Source organism: Bombina bombina, chromosome 10 (genome assembly GCF_027579735.1).
Source record: "Bombina bombina isolate aBomBom1 chromosome 10, aBomBom1.pri, whole genome shotgun sequence".
Taxonomy (NCBI): Eukaryota; Metazoa; Chordata; class Amphibia; order Anura; family Bombinatoridae; genus Bombina; species Bombina bombina.
Window position 1 is genome coordinate 105376443 of NC_069508.1, and position 14643 is coordinate 105391085.

The window sequence follows — 14643 nt, forward strand, 5'->3', positions numbered from 1 at the left end:
CACCTCCATGATTCCTCCTCAGTCTTTAACTTGCTTTGCTCCTGTTGGCTGCCCTAAATATCTTTAACCAGCTAACCTCACACAAGAATCACATTCAAAAGAATATTAAATAAATCCACAGTGGAGGAATTTATATATTTATTTACTTATTAATACTGCTTAGGTACAGTTTCACATATTGCAATTTATTTCATTTTTTTAAATGATTATCCCAGCAGTGGATGATCCACTACTGGGCTAATAATTTTGAAAACAATTATAAAATAAATTGATTTAGTTGTTTTTTTGGGATGTTGGGGTGGAGAACGAAATTGCATGGGGTGGGGGGGGCAAGAATTTTTTTGCCCAGGGTCCAGTCAATATTAAAGACGGCCCTGCATAGCTAGATAAGCTAAACTTTGCCTATATTAAATTAGTTTAGGGAAATCGCAGAACTAACAAAACTGCTTAGCTAATCTCGCCAGAGCAGAGAACTTGTCGTTTGCCCCTATATTTTAATATAATCTAAATTGTTTTCTAAATATCACATGGGTGACAAATACTGCAAGGACATGATTTTGACTAGAAGCTGCCAGCAAAAAAATTATACTTTGGCGAAATGCATAAACAATTCAAATAACACTTAAGAAATCAAATACTTATGTTTTCATAACTGTGAACAGCTTTCCAAATGTTATCTATCAGATAGATAGATATAAAGATGATAGATACTGTAGATAGATATTAGATAGATATGATAGGCAGATAGATGATAGATAAATAATAGATATGATAGATAGATAGATAGATAGATAATAGCTATATAGATATATATGATAGATGCAGAGATGTTTTATTAAATTGTATGTAATCTAGGTGCTGTATAGAAATAAAATGTCAGTTTTGGCCCCTATTTCAGAATGTGCAGACAAAAGAGGTTTTCAGGCAGTGAACCTGCCTGTTTTTCAGGCCAGTAATACAGCATCCTGTGCCGGGGTTCTATCGAGATTTGCTTCTAATATTTGCTCATGTGCACAATAACGTCACTGCATTCCACAAATGTTTCAAAAAATGTGTGGAATGTGATGATGTAATACAAGCATGCGCAGATTGTTTGGCAGGAAATTTTGACGAAGAGTAAAATCCACATTCCACATGAAAGCGGTCAAGTACATGCTCACATGCACATTAACATTATTTGGTATCGAATTTCGATGTAGAACTTATTTTAAAACATTAAAGTTAATACATTTGATCTCTGGTTAATTTTATAAGCGCTTATTGCTACCGTGAGCTTGCAGTAGCAAGCTGGTTATTTATCACGCGCCCGCAATTATGAGAAATAAAAGGTTCAGTTTTTCTATTTAGCAATTAAATCAACTAGACAGCTTAAGAAAAATAAAATGTAAGTATAAAACTTTTGTTGCCTAACTAATATTAAATATATTTCCCCATTATGGCTGGTAGAAAAGACAACACATATACTCGCTTCCGTAGCCAAATAACAAAAAATCTGCCTCCATAAATTGTTGCAGTGATTAAAAAAAAAAATTGCACAAATAGATGAGGCTGCAACTTTCAAATTTTAAACAGCAGGCAGCAAAGTCATAACAAAGAATTGTTGCACATTTCTTCTCAATACACCTATGAGCTGACATTGTATGTGTAATTTTATATCTATTTAATCATAGCAATAATGTTTAATTATTACCTTATTAAAAATAACAGTGACAGATGCTGAATTAGGAATATTTTTGTAACATCACAAAATTGGAAAATAAGTATAAATTCTTGTATATTACGTAATAGCCTTTTCTTAGAAAAAAAAAGTATGGTTGCCACCAGTCCTCCACAAAAATATTGGACGAGCTATAGTTGCCTGGGCTTAGTGATCTGTGGGGTCACACAAGCCAACCTCCACCAAAGATCTACTTTGAAACCCCATTCTTGATCCTACTATGTATATTTTTTACAGCTAACCAGTCATGTTACCCCTTGGCTGCCAGTTACCTACAAACTAATAATATCATAGAAATATAGAATTTGATGGTAGATAAGGACCAAAAGGCCCATCAAGTCTACCCATATCTCTTTGGTTGCCAGAAACACATGTAAACAGTAGAGATTTGACCCTCTTGACCACCCTTCACTTCTTTCTGTTTCATATTTGTAATGCATAAAGGAATAGGAGGCTTTTATATTTAGCTAACACTAAGGGGCACAAGCCTTTAAGACTGCTGCTCCTTAACTAGTCCACCTGCTCTGAGGCTGCGGACATCAATCTGCCTAATCTCATACGATCAGGCTGATTGACACTCCCTGCCAGCGGCCGATTGGCCGTGAATCTGCAGGGGGCGGCATTGCACAAGAAATTCACAAGAACTGCTTGTGCAATGATAAATGCCGACAGCGTATGCTGTCGGCATTCATCTATGTCTGTCCGACATGATCCGCTGAGCAGATCATGTCAGACAGACTGATGATAAAACGGCCCCTAAGGGTCTTAGAAAAATGGATTTTTGTGTCCAATATTGTTTGAACATTTTACTCGACAGCCTGCTATTAAAATTTTGGACTATGCGATTAAATACTAGCCATCTTAGCTGTACATTAATATTATAATACACTGCTGTTGATTTATTCTTTGATTTAGAATAAGCTTCAGTTCAGCAAAGTGAGGGAATCTTATTGAAGCTTGAACATAATTTGCAATATATTTTATGGCAGCAAAAACTTTTTTTTATATATTTTTACCAATTATTTGTATTTAAAAAAAATCATTCACTTTGAAAGTTCTCTTTTTCTTTCATAAGGTAGTGAGAGTCGATTAGCCTTGATGTGAGGATTGAATTCCTGCCACTAGGAGGAGGCAAAGATACCCCAAACAACAAGAGATTTCCATCTTAATGGGAGGAGAGTCCACGGCTTCATTCATTACTTGTGGGAATTAAGAACCTGGCCACCAGGAGGAGGCAAAGACACCTCAGCCAAAGCCTTACATACCTCCCCCACTCCCCTCATTCCCCAGTCATTCTTTGCCTTTTGTCAGAGGAGGTTGGCAGAGAAGTGTTGGAAGATTCGGAGTAGTCTCTTATGGAGGATAGTACTCTTCAGAATGGGACTGGAGTTTTAAGTAGTCCTGTCAGCCTCTCAGTGAGAGCATGGGTGAAAGTTAGAGTCCGGAGATGCAGGGAGAGTCTTTCTGCGAAACCATCCCGCTCAGATTAACAGCAGCTTAAGCAATCAGCGTTGACGAGTTTCGCTGCCTGCTTTCTGCACCCAAGTCCATGTCAGGAGCGATGCTACTACTCTGTCACACTTGATCCACGGCATAGATTCTGGTAAGATTGTTTCATTTATACACATATGATAACGCAAGAAGACAGTGTCACAGTGTGTCTCCTTTTATCTGTATAGAATCAAGGGTTAATATCCCCGGAAATGGGGTTATATGAACAGAAGGGGATTTATGCATAATATTCTTTATTGTGTTTGATGCTGCGACATCTGTGAGATGAGGCTCTAGCAATGTGCGAACAGTTAGTTTTTCTTGTGAGATATCGGCGCTGCCTCTTTTTGGCACATTTTTCTCTATAGTGCAGGGGCGGTCCTACATGGCACTCCATGTGACCGGGTGTGACCTTTTTAACTTCCTCTTTCTTGATCGGCGGTTGCAGGAGACAAAATGGTTTCTCTGTGGTCCGGGTCATAGGAGGTGGTGAGTGCCCCGGCCATTTAATTCTATCTAGTCCGTAATAAAGGTGAAAGCTATTTAGGACTCTGATATGTTTGTCAGGGTTTTTTCCCTGATCTGTTTGCTATGTGCTGCTGGCAGCCATTTTACTCACCTCTCTTCATGACTCTGGTGCATACTGTGTGATGCTGCTCATTTCCTACACTTCCTTTTATGGCCAGACTGGTGTACATCATCCGTGTGAGACAGGATGCAGTCTCAGAATTGTGATGTCATCACTTATTATTTAAAGGGCTTCTGCTCAGTATGCTTTGCCCTTGCGTTGTCTCAGACCAGTTTGTGAGAGCTCCTGTGTATTACCTGGCTGTCTGACGTCCCTCCTGGTTCCTGATCCCTGGCTTGCTCCTGACTCTACTGTTCTCCTTGTTCCTGATTCCGGCTCGTCTGACTATTCGCTTTGGCTCCTGACTCGGCTCATCTGACTACCAATTCTGGTTTTGATTCCTGGCTTGTTATTTGACTTGTGGACTTTATTATTTTTTGCTATTAATAAAGGTGTGATTATTTTTGCACTTCTTGTTTCAGTCTGATTCCTGGCTCCCTGACAATGTTAGAGGGTACTCCCTCTTTAACCAAATCTAATACCTGTGTCTATTGTGAGGATGTTCCGATAGATCTGCCTGCTCAACTATGTTCCACATGCTTTGATAAAATTGCAATATCTAAAAAGAATAAGATATTTAGTACAACTGAGCCGTCCACCTCTGAGGGTTCTCCGTCCCACAAGGTGCTTTCCCTACATTCATCTCTGATTACACATGCAGCTCCCCAGGGCACTACTAATCCTCCTACGGGAGGGGCCCTTTGGCCACCAGATTTCGCTGATCAGTTGCAAACGGCGGTCTCTGCAGCCTTTAATGCCTTATCACGCCCCCTGCGTGAAAGGTCAAATATTGCTATCCGTCCCAGGGGTCATCTACCCCGTTGGATGTCTCTGACAGATTATCCGCTGATGAAGACGACTCCTCAGAGGACGCTCTTTCTGGATCGGAATTGGCAACATCTAGACCTCCGGCTGCGGAGAAGCCAGACTTTAAGTTTAAAATCTTGCTGAAAGAGGTGCGTGCTACGTTGGAGGTTCCGGAACCGAAACTTCCGGAGGAACCTTTGATCCCTAAGCTAGATAGGGTCTACGAGGACAGGGTGGTGCCTCAGACCTTCCCAGTTCCCGTTAAGATGGTTAATATTGTTAAGACCGAATGGGAAAAAACTTGGTTCAACCTTTTCTCCCTCTACTTCTTTTAAAAAACTGTTCCCCGTTACGGACTCTCAGCTATAGCTGTGGGTGGCCATCCCTAAGGTGGATGGAGCTATATCCACGCTCGCTAAGCGTACAACTATCCCACTTGAGGATAGTTTGTCGTTCAAAGAGCCTATGGATAAAAAAATTAAAATCCATGTTGAGAAAAATGTTTCAAATCACAGGGTTTGTATTTTAACCGGCAGTCGCAGCAGTGGCTGGAGCTGCTACCTACTGGTGTGATGCTCTGTCAGCTATGGTCGAGGTGGAGACTCCCCTCGAGGAGATACAGGAAAGAATTAAGGCCTTAAGGGTGGCTATTTAATTTATCTGTGATGCAAATATGCAGATTATTCACCTGAATGCAAACACATCAGGATCCTCTGTTTTTAGCCCGTAGGGCTTTGTGGTTAAAGTCATGGTCTGCTGACATGACTTCCATGTCTAGATTACTATCCCTCCCGTTTCAGGGGAAAGTTCTTTTTGGTCCAAACCTGGACTCGATTATTTCCAAGGTCATGGGAGGCAAGAATGCTTTCCTACTGCAGGATAAGAAGAATAAGCCTATGGGGTCTGCTTTTTGTTCCTTGCATTCGGACAAGTCCCAACGCCAGCAACTTGTTGCGAAACCCGAGCAGTCCAAGGGATCTTGGAAACCTGCTCATCCTGAAACAAAGCCAAGAAGAGCCAGAAGCCCGCTGAGACAAAATCGGCATGAAGGGGCGACACACAATCCGTCTTTGGATCACGTAGGGGGCAGACTATCGTTTTTCACGGAGGCTTGGATGAGAGACATTCAGGATCCTTGGGTTCTGGAGGTCATCGCCCAGGGATACAGGATATTGTTCAAGACTTATCCGCCCAGGAGCAGATTCCTTCTGTCAAACCTATCTTCAAGTCCAGAGAAGAGAGACGCCTTTCTAGAGTGCATGAGGGATCTCTCCTCTCTCGGAGTAATCGTACCAGTACCTTTAGCAGAAAGAAGTCTGAGGTATTATTCAAACATTTTCATGGTCTCAAAGAAAAACGGCACGTTTCGCCCGATTCTAGACCTAAAGTGCCTAAACAAATTTCTGTTGGTTCCATCGTTCAAGATAGAGATGATCAGGTCCATTCTGCCCCAAGTTCAAGTGGGACAGTTCATGACTACAATAGATTTGAAGGATACTTACCTTTACATGCCAATCCACAAGGATCACTTCAAATTCCTAGGATTTGCATTTATAGACCAACACTTCCAGTTTGTGGCCCTACCGCTCGGTCTGGCGACTGCCCCAAGAGTCTTTACGATGGTTCTGGGGGTGCTGTTTGCGGAAGCGAGAGCCAGAGGTATTGCAGTGGCACCTTATCTGGACGACATCCTGGTCCAGGCTTCGTCATGCAGTCTAGCAAAGGACCATTCGTGAACTCTTCTTCTCCTTCTTCAATCCCATGGATGGGAGATAAACAAGGGAAAGAGGAGTGGAATTTCTGGGCACGATCATAGATTCCAAATCCATGAAGATATTCCTTACAGATCAGAGACGTTGCAAAATTGCGTCCAGCTGTCTCCCTTCAGACCTCCTTAAGGCCATCTGTGGCCCGGTGTATGGAGGTGATTGGGCTCATGGTATGTAGCATAGATGTCATTCCATATGCCAGGTTCCATCTCAGACCTCTTCAATTGTGCATGTTGAGACAATAGAACGGCGATCACTCAGATCTATCCCAACAGATCTCCCTGGACAACTGAACGAGGGAATCCCTCTCTTGGTGGATCTGCCTTGGCCAACTGTCCCAGGGGACATCCTTCTTGAGACCATCCTGGGAGATTGTGACTACGGACACAAGTCTGTCAGGATGGAGAGCTGTTTGGGGTGCCAGGAAGGCACAGGGCAGGTGGACTTGAGAGGTGTCACTTCTACCGATCAGTATTATGGAACTTTGAGTGATCTTCGAGCGATTCATCAGATTCTAATCAGACAACATTACCTCGGTGGCTTACATAAACCATCAGGGGGGAACGAGAAGCTCCCTAGCCATGAGGGAAGTGTCTCGGATTCTGGAATGGGTGGAGACTCACCACTGTTTGCTATCAGCGATCCACATTACGGGTGTGGACAACTAGGAAGTGGATTTTCTCAGCAGACAATCGTTTCATCCGGGAGAATGGTCTCTCCATCCTGAGGTGTTTGCGGAGATCTGCAACTGATGGGGATGCCGCAGATAGATCTCATGGCGTCCAGACTCAACTTCAAGCTTCCCAGATACGGGTCGCGGTCCAGGTATCCCCACGCAGAGCTGATAGATGCCTTAGCGGTGCCTTGGGATTTCAATCTAGTGTACATATTTCCACTGTTGCCACTTCTACCTCGAGTAGTGACCCGCATCAAACAGGAGCAAGCTTTGGCTATTCTGATTGCTCTGTTGTGGCCATGGAGGATGTGGTTTGCGGATCTGGTGGGGATGTCATCGTCTCCTCCATGGAGGTTACCTTGTCGCAGAGATCTGCTGGTTCAGGGTCCCTTTCTACATCAAAATCTCGATTCTTTGAGGCTGACTGCGTTGAGATTGAACGCTTAATCCTAGCCAAGAGAGGATTTTCTGAGAGAGTGATTGATACTCTCATTCAAGCCAGGAAGCCGGTCACTTGTTGTATCTATCATAAGGTGTGAATGACCGACTTGTCCTGGTGTGAGGAAAGTCGATATCCCCTGCATAAGGTTAAGGTATCCAGGATCCTGTCCTTCCTCCAGGATGGGTTGGAGAAGGGACTCGCCGCCAGTTCTTTAAAAGGTCTGATTTCGGCTTTATCGGTACTGTTACACAAGAAGCTTGCAGAGCTTCCTGATATTCAGTCCTTTGTTCAGGCTCTGTCTAGGATCAGGCCTGTCTTTTAAAATTCCGCTCCTCCTTGGAGCTTAAACTTGGTACTTAAGATTTTGCAGAATGCTCCGTTGGAGCCTATGCATTCGCTTGACATTTAAACTCTTTCTTGAAAGGTTCTATTCCTACTGGCTATTGCATCAGCACGCAGAGTCTCTGAGTTGGCGGTCTTGCAATGTAAGCCTCCTTATCTAGTTTTTCACGCCGATAAGGCTGTTCTTCGCACTGGGTTGGGATTTCTTCCCAAGGTTATGTCGAATTGTAACATCAATCAGGAGATAGTGGTTCCTTCCTTGTGTTCTACCCTTCTTCTTCAAAGGAAAGGTTGCTTCATAATTCAGGCCACAAAAGAATTCAAACAGACGTCTTCTTTATTTGTTGTGTATTCTGGGTAGCGCAGGGGGAAGAAGGCCTCCTCCACTTCCCTATCCTTTTGTTTGAGGAGCTTTTGGAGGAGAGGTTTTTCAGGCTGTGGTGCCCTCAGATTAGGGTCCGCCTCTATGCCCTCCCGTTTTTTTCATTCAGTGTCCTCTAGAGCTTGGGTATTTGTTTCCCAAAAGTAATGAATGAAGCCGTGGACTCTCCTCCCATTAAGATGGAAAACATAAATTATGCTTACCTGATAATTTAATTTCCATCTGTGGGAGGAGAGTCCACGGCTCCCGCCCGTTTCTCCGGGGGGCGGGCCTAAATGTATTTTTGTTCTTCTGGCACCATTTATACACTGATATTTCTCCTACTGTTCCTTGTTCCCTCTGCAGAATGACTGGGGGATGAGGGGAGTGGGGGAGGTATTTAAGTCTTTGGCTGGGGTGTCTTTGCCTCCTCCTGGTGGCCAGGTTCTTAATTCCCACAAGTAATGAATGATGCCATGGACTCTCCTCTCACAGATGGAAATGAAATTATCATGTAAGCATAATTTATGTTTTTAAACCCTCCCACCTCACTGTACAACTCAGTATTATTCTTTGCCTCCCAGGAGTAGGTGAAGATTGGATGTGCTCCAGCTTCTATGTGGACAGGGGTGCTCAGACATATGTGAGACCTGTTACCCCTCATTCTTAACGAACCTTGGATACAGAGTTATAGGGGTACTGGGTAGTGATGCAGTATTTCCCTATGGGATTTCAGTTACACGTCTTTCTGCTGGTCCGTCATTGAACTCCGCTCCAATATCCTCTGCTGTTATCCTCACAGCACTAGATGGACTCTCTACTAGAAACAGGTCTTCTTAACTGCTGGTAAGCTCAGTGGAGTGGGTGCTTCTACCTGAAGCAAATTAGAGTCCTTTCTTAGAAAGTTATTCCTTCAAATACGTCATCTTTTCAAGCCAGCTGTTGGAATAGTGTGTGTAGCAGAAGTTGCAGCCTTGTGGTGTGAATCTTTATCTTATTTTGGATCAGTCCTCTGTTGAAGAACTACAGAGCCCAATTAAATTACTTTGCACTGCTAAATCCTTTATCTGTGATGCAGTTGTGGATATAGTTTGGGTTAACGTGAATAACATGTTCTTTTCCATCTTACAAGGCTCTTGCGGCTTAAATATTGGTCTGCAGATATGGTTTCCAAAAACAGGTAATTGTCTCTTTCCTTTCATCAGGCTTGAACATTTTTTTATGTTTTTACCAATTTATTTGTATTAAAAAAAATAATTCACTTTGAAATTTCTCTTTTTTTTTCATAAGGTGGTGAGAGGCCATGAGCCTTGACGTGAGGATTGAATTCCTGCCATTAGGAGGAGGAAAATATACCCCAAAACAACAAGAGATTTTAAACCCTCCCACCTCCCTGTACAACTCAGTTTTATTCTTTGCCTCCCAGGAGTAGGTGAAGATTGGAGGTGATCTAGCTTCTATGTGGAAAGGGTTGCTCAGACCTATCTGAGACCTGTTACCCCTCTTTCTTAATGAACCTTGGATACCGAGGTATAGCAGTACCCGGTGGTGATGCAGTATTACCCTATGGGATTTCAGTTTCAAGTCTTCCACAGGTGTTGCGGGTACCCGTCCTTAGCCTCCTCTTGCTGGTCCGTCATTGAACTCCTCTCTAATATCCTCTATTGTTACCATTACAGCACTAGATGGGCTCTCGACTGGAAACAGCTCTTCTTAACTGCTGGTAAACTTAGTGGAGTGGGTGCTTCTACCAGAAGCAAATTAGAGTCCTTTCTCAGTAAGTTATTCCTTTAAATGCATCATCTTTTCAAGCCAGCTGTTGGAATAGTGTTAGTAGCAGGAGTTGCAGCCTTGTGGTGTGATTCTTTATCTTATCTTATTTTGGATCAGTCCTCTGTGGAAGAACTACAGAGCCCCATTAAATTTCTTTGCACTGCTAAATCCTTTATCTGTGATGCAGTTGTGGATATATTTCGGGTTAATGTAAAAAACATATCCTTTTGCATCTTACAAGGGTCTTATGGCTTAAATATTGGTCTGCAAATATGGTTTCCAAAAACCGTAATTGTCTCTTTCCTTTCATCAGGCTTGGACTCAATATTTTCCACATTTACTGGAGGAAATGGTGCCTTCTTCCCTCAGGATATAAGGTCAAAGGGTAAGAACAGAGTTGGCAATCATTTTCATTCCTTTTTCTCTTCCAAAAATCAAAAGTCCTTGTCTTCCCAGAAGTCTGCTCTTCTAAGTTGTCTTGGAAGCTGGTCACTCCTGGTCTAAGTCTAAGCAAAACAAGAAAATCCCTTCTAACTCTAAATCTGCTTGAAGGTGTGGCCCTGGATAAGATCCAGTTCTGGTTGGGGGCAGGTTAAACCACTTTCAGGAGGATTGGTTTCAATCAGTTCGGGATCCTTGGCTTTTGAACATTGTAACCCAGGGTTGCAGGATAGGTTTTTGATCCAGACCTCTCCAAGGACAGTTTCTTCTGTTTCATAGGTGGCTGCCTTCCTGCAATGAGTTCAGGATCTAGAACTGATGGAGGTCATTCATCCTGTACCTGTCTCAGAACAGGGTCAGGGTTTTTACTCCAATGACTTTATTGTTCCAAAAACATAAGGGGAACTTTCAGACCTAGTTTGTATCTAAACTCTAGTACAACAGGGTCAGTTCATGTTCACCATAGATACATACATACCTTCATATTCCTATTCACAAGGAACATTATCAGTTCCGCCTTTCTGAACAAGCACTTTTGGTTCATTGCCCTTCCGTTAGGAATGTGACTGACCCCAGAATATTCATGAAGGTTTTGGGAACTCTATTGGCTGTGATCAGAACTCAAGGAATTTCAGTAGCTCCTTACCTGGACGATATTCTTGTCCAGGTTTCATCTCTGTCGCTGGCAGTTTCTCACACTCAAAGGCTTCTGTTATTTCTACTCTTGGCTGAAAGATTAACTTGATGTATGCTTTCTGGGGGTATCTTTATATTCAGTATCCATGCGGCTATTTTTCACTGAGTCGTGCAAACTCAAATTACAGAGGGCCTGTGCCAGTCTTTAGTCCATGGCCCATTTGACAGTGGCACAATGTATGGAGGTTTTTGGTCTCATGATGGCTGCCTTAGATGCAGTTCCTCGCTTTCATTTCCATCCTCTTCAGCTTTGTATGCTAAATCATTGGATGAAGAATTACTCTCTTTTAGATCAGAGAATTGTTCTAGATTCCACATTAAAACAATCTATCCAGGTGGATAGACAACCATTATTTTGCCTTTGTGGCTTCCTTTCTTGGGCAATAGTGACTACAAACACCAGTTTTTTGGGCTTGGGCATGGTTTTGGGATTTCGGAGAGTGGAAGGAGTTTGGTCTTCTCAGGAGGAGAGGTTACCAATCAACATCTTAGAGCTAGAGGGTTACCTTAAGAAAATGTTTGTTCAACAAGGTTTTATATTGCAACCCCTTGCATGCATTGCGCCTGTCACGGCTGCAGCAGCATTTTGGTTTGAGTCTCTGGAAGGGACACTTGAATCAGCTCCATTAGATGAGATTACACACAGGCTTAAAGCTCTTAAGTTAGCTAAGTCATTTATTTCAGATGCCGTAGTACATTTAACTAAGCTTACGGCTAAGAATTCCATCTGGAAATCTTTGCCCAAATAACTCAATTATGGGGCATTCCAGACTTGGTTCTGATGGCCTCTCGTCAGAACTTCATGGTCCCTTGTTACGGGTCCAAATCCAGGGATCCCAAGGCGACTCTATTGGATACAATAGTAGCACCTTGGATCTTCAACCTAGCTTATGTATTCCCACCGTTTCCTCTCATTCCCAGGCTGGTAGCCAGGATCAATCTGGAGAGGGCTTCGGTGACCTTGATAGTTCCTGTGTGGCCACGCAGGACTTGGTATGCAGACCTGGTGAATGTGTCATCGGCTCCACCATGGAAGCTACCTTTGAGACAGGACCTTCTTATTCAGGGTCCATTTGAACATCCGAATCTGGTTTTCCTCCAACTGACTGCTTGGAGTTTGAACGCTTGATTTTATCACAGCGTGGGTTTTCAGATTCTGTAGTAGATACTCTTATTCAGGCTAGAAAGCCTGTAACTAGAAAAATTTACCATAATATATGGGAAAAATATATCTGTTGGTGTGAATCTAAAGGATTCCCATGGAACAAGATAAAAATTCCTAAGATTCTTTCCTTTCTACAAGAAGGTTTGGAGAAAGGATTTTCTGCGAGTTCTCTGAAGGGACAGATCTCTGCTTTATCTGTTTTACTTCACAAAAGGCTGGCAGCTGTGCCAGACGTTTAAGCGTTTGTTCAGGCTCTGGTTAGAATCAAGCCTGTTTACAGACCTTTGACTCTTCCCTGGAGTCTTAATCTAGTTCTTTCAGTTCTTCAAGGGGTTCCGTTTGAACCCTTACATTCCATAGATATTAAGTTATTATCTTGGAAAGTTTTGTTTTAGGTTGCAATTTCTTCTGCTAGAAGAGTTTCAGAGTTATCTGCTCTGCAGTGTTCTCCGCCCTATCTGGTCCATGCAGATAAGGTGGTTTTTACGTACTGAGCCTGGTTTTCTTCCGAAGGTTGTTTCCAACAAATATATTAACCAGGAGATAGTTGTACCTTCTTTGTGTCCGAATCCAGTTTCATAGAAGGAACGTTTGTTACACAATTTGGACGTTGTCCGTGCTCTAAAATTCTATTTAGATGCTACAAAGGATTTCAGACAAACATCTTCCTTGTTTGTTGTTTATTCTGGTAAAAGGAGAGGTCAAAAAGCAACTTCTACCTCTCTATCTTTTTGGCTTAAAAGCATCATCAGATTGGCTTATGGGACTGCCGGACGGCAGCCTCCTGAAAGAATCACAGCTCATTCCACTAGGGCCGTGGCTTCCACATGGGCCTTTAAGAACGAGGCTTCTGTTGATCAGATATATAAGGCAGCGACTTGGTCTTCACTGCACACTTTTACCAAATTTTACAAATTTGATACTTTTGCTTCTTCTGAGGCTATTTTTGGGAGAAAGGTTTTGCAAACCGTGGTGCCTTCCATCTAGGTGACCTGATTTGCTCCCTCCCATCATCCGTGTCCTAAAGCTTTGGTATTGGTTCCCACAAGTAAGGATGACGCCGTGGACCGGACACACCTATGTTGGAGAAAACAGAATTTATGTTTACCTGATAAATTACTTTCTCCAACGGTGTGTCCGGTCCACGGCCCGCCCTGGTTTTTTAATCAGGTCTGATGATTTATTTTCTTTAACTACAGTCACCACGGTATCATATGATTTCTCCTATGCAAACATTCCTCCTTTACGTCGGTCGAATGACTGGGGAAGGCGGAGCCTAGGAGGGATCATGTGACCAGCTTTGCTGGGCTCTTTGCCATTTCCTGTTGGGGAAGAGAATATCCCACAAGTAAGGATGACGCCGTGGACCGGACACACCGTTGGAGAAAGTAATTTATCAGGTAAACATAAATTCTGTTTTTCCGCTTGGGTGGCAAAGCAGGGTGGCAAATATATCTGCGTACTCCTTAGCTACTGCTTGACTCTTATCCAAAGTTAGGTAAGAAGATGGCTCATTAGGAAAGAGATAATCCAGGAATTATCACATTATATGAGGAGCTATCCCGTTTTGCGGCTTATCGTGGTTGTGGCTTGGACACGCCGCTACCTTGTACTTTTGAGATCCAAAGAGTCTCAGTACTTTTGTCAAAGGGCACTATGGAGCATAAGGGGTTAATAGGAAAACCTACTTATGTTGGGACGGTTTTTTCAGGCTTTTAAGCTGAAAGTTTTATTTTTGGCAGAGACAGGGCACTGGGGCTGGAGTTAGATTGGGTTTTTTACTATTATGGAGGGCTCCGATGGTTTCACAGAGAGAGAGAGACATTAAGGGTACGCCCACGATGGGCGGGACTTCCTGGGTTTGCACGCCTCTTCACTGAGCGCGGTTTTTCAGGAGAGTTTAGTGCGTCTTTCAGCTGAGCTGGTTGTTGTCGGTGTTGGAGCGGCATGTTGTATTTTTCTATGCGCTCTTAGCACGGAAGTCCAGTTCAGAGGCTTACTGTGTGAGAATAATTAGTCCGGTTCAGAGGCAACTGATTGTTACAGGATCCGGTGTCGATTTGCATGATAGGAGCACCTCAGTAGGCTGTTGAGGTGCATTTATCGTTTTTTTGTTTTGTTTTTTTTTTCTTTTCTGTCCTTTTTATTACCAGACAAATCTGAAATGTTTCTAAAAAATAGCAAAACCATTTGCATTTAAAGAGACAGTAACTTTTTTTGAGAATTTATTTTGTTAATATTTATTTTTTCTGTGAAACATTTAACAATTTGTGAGAAGGATGGACCAAGAGGGTGTGCAGTATGTTACATGTGCTTTGTGTCTGGAAGCAAATGT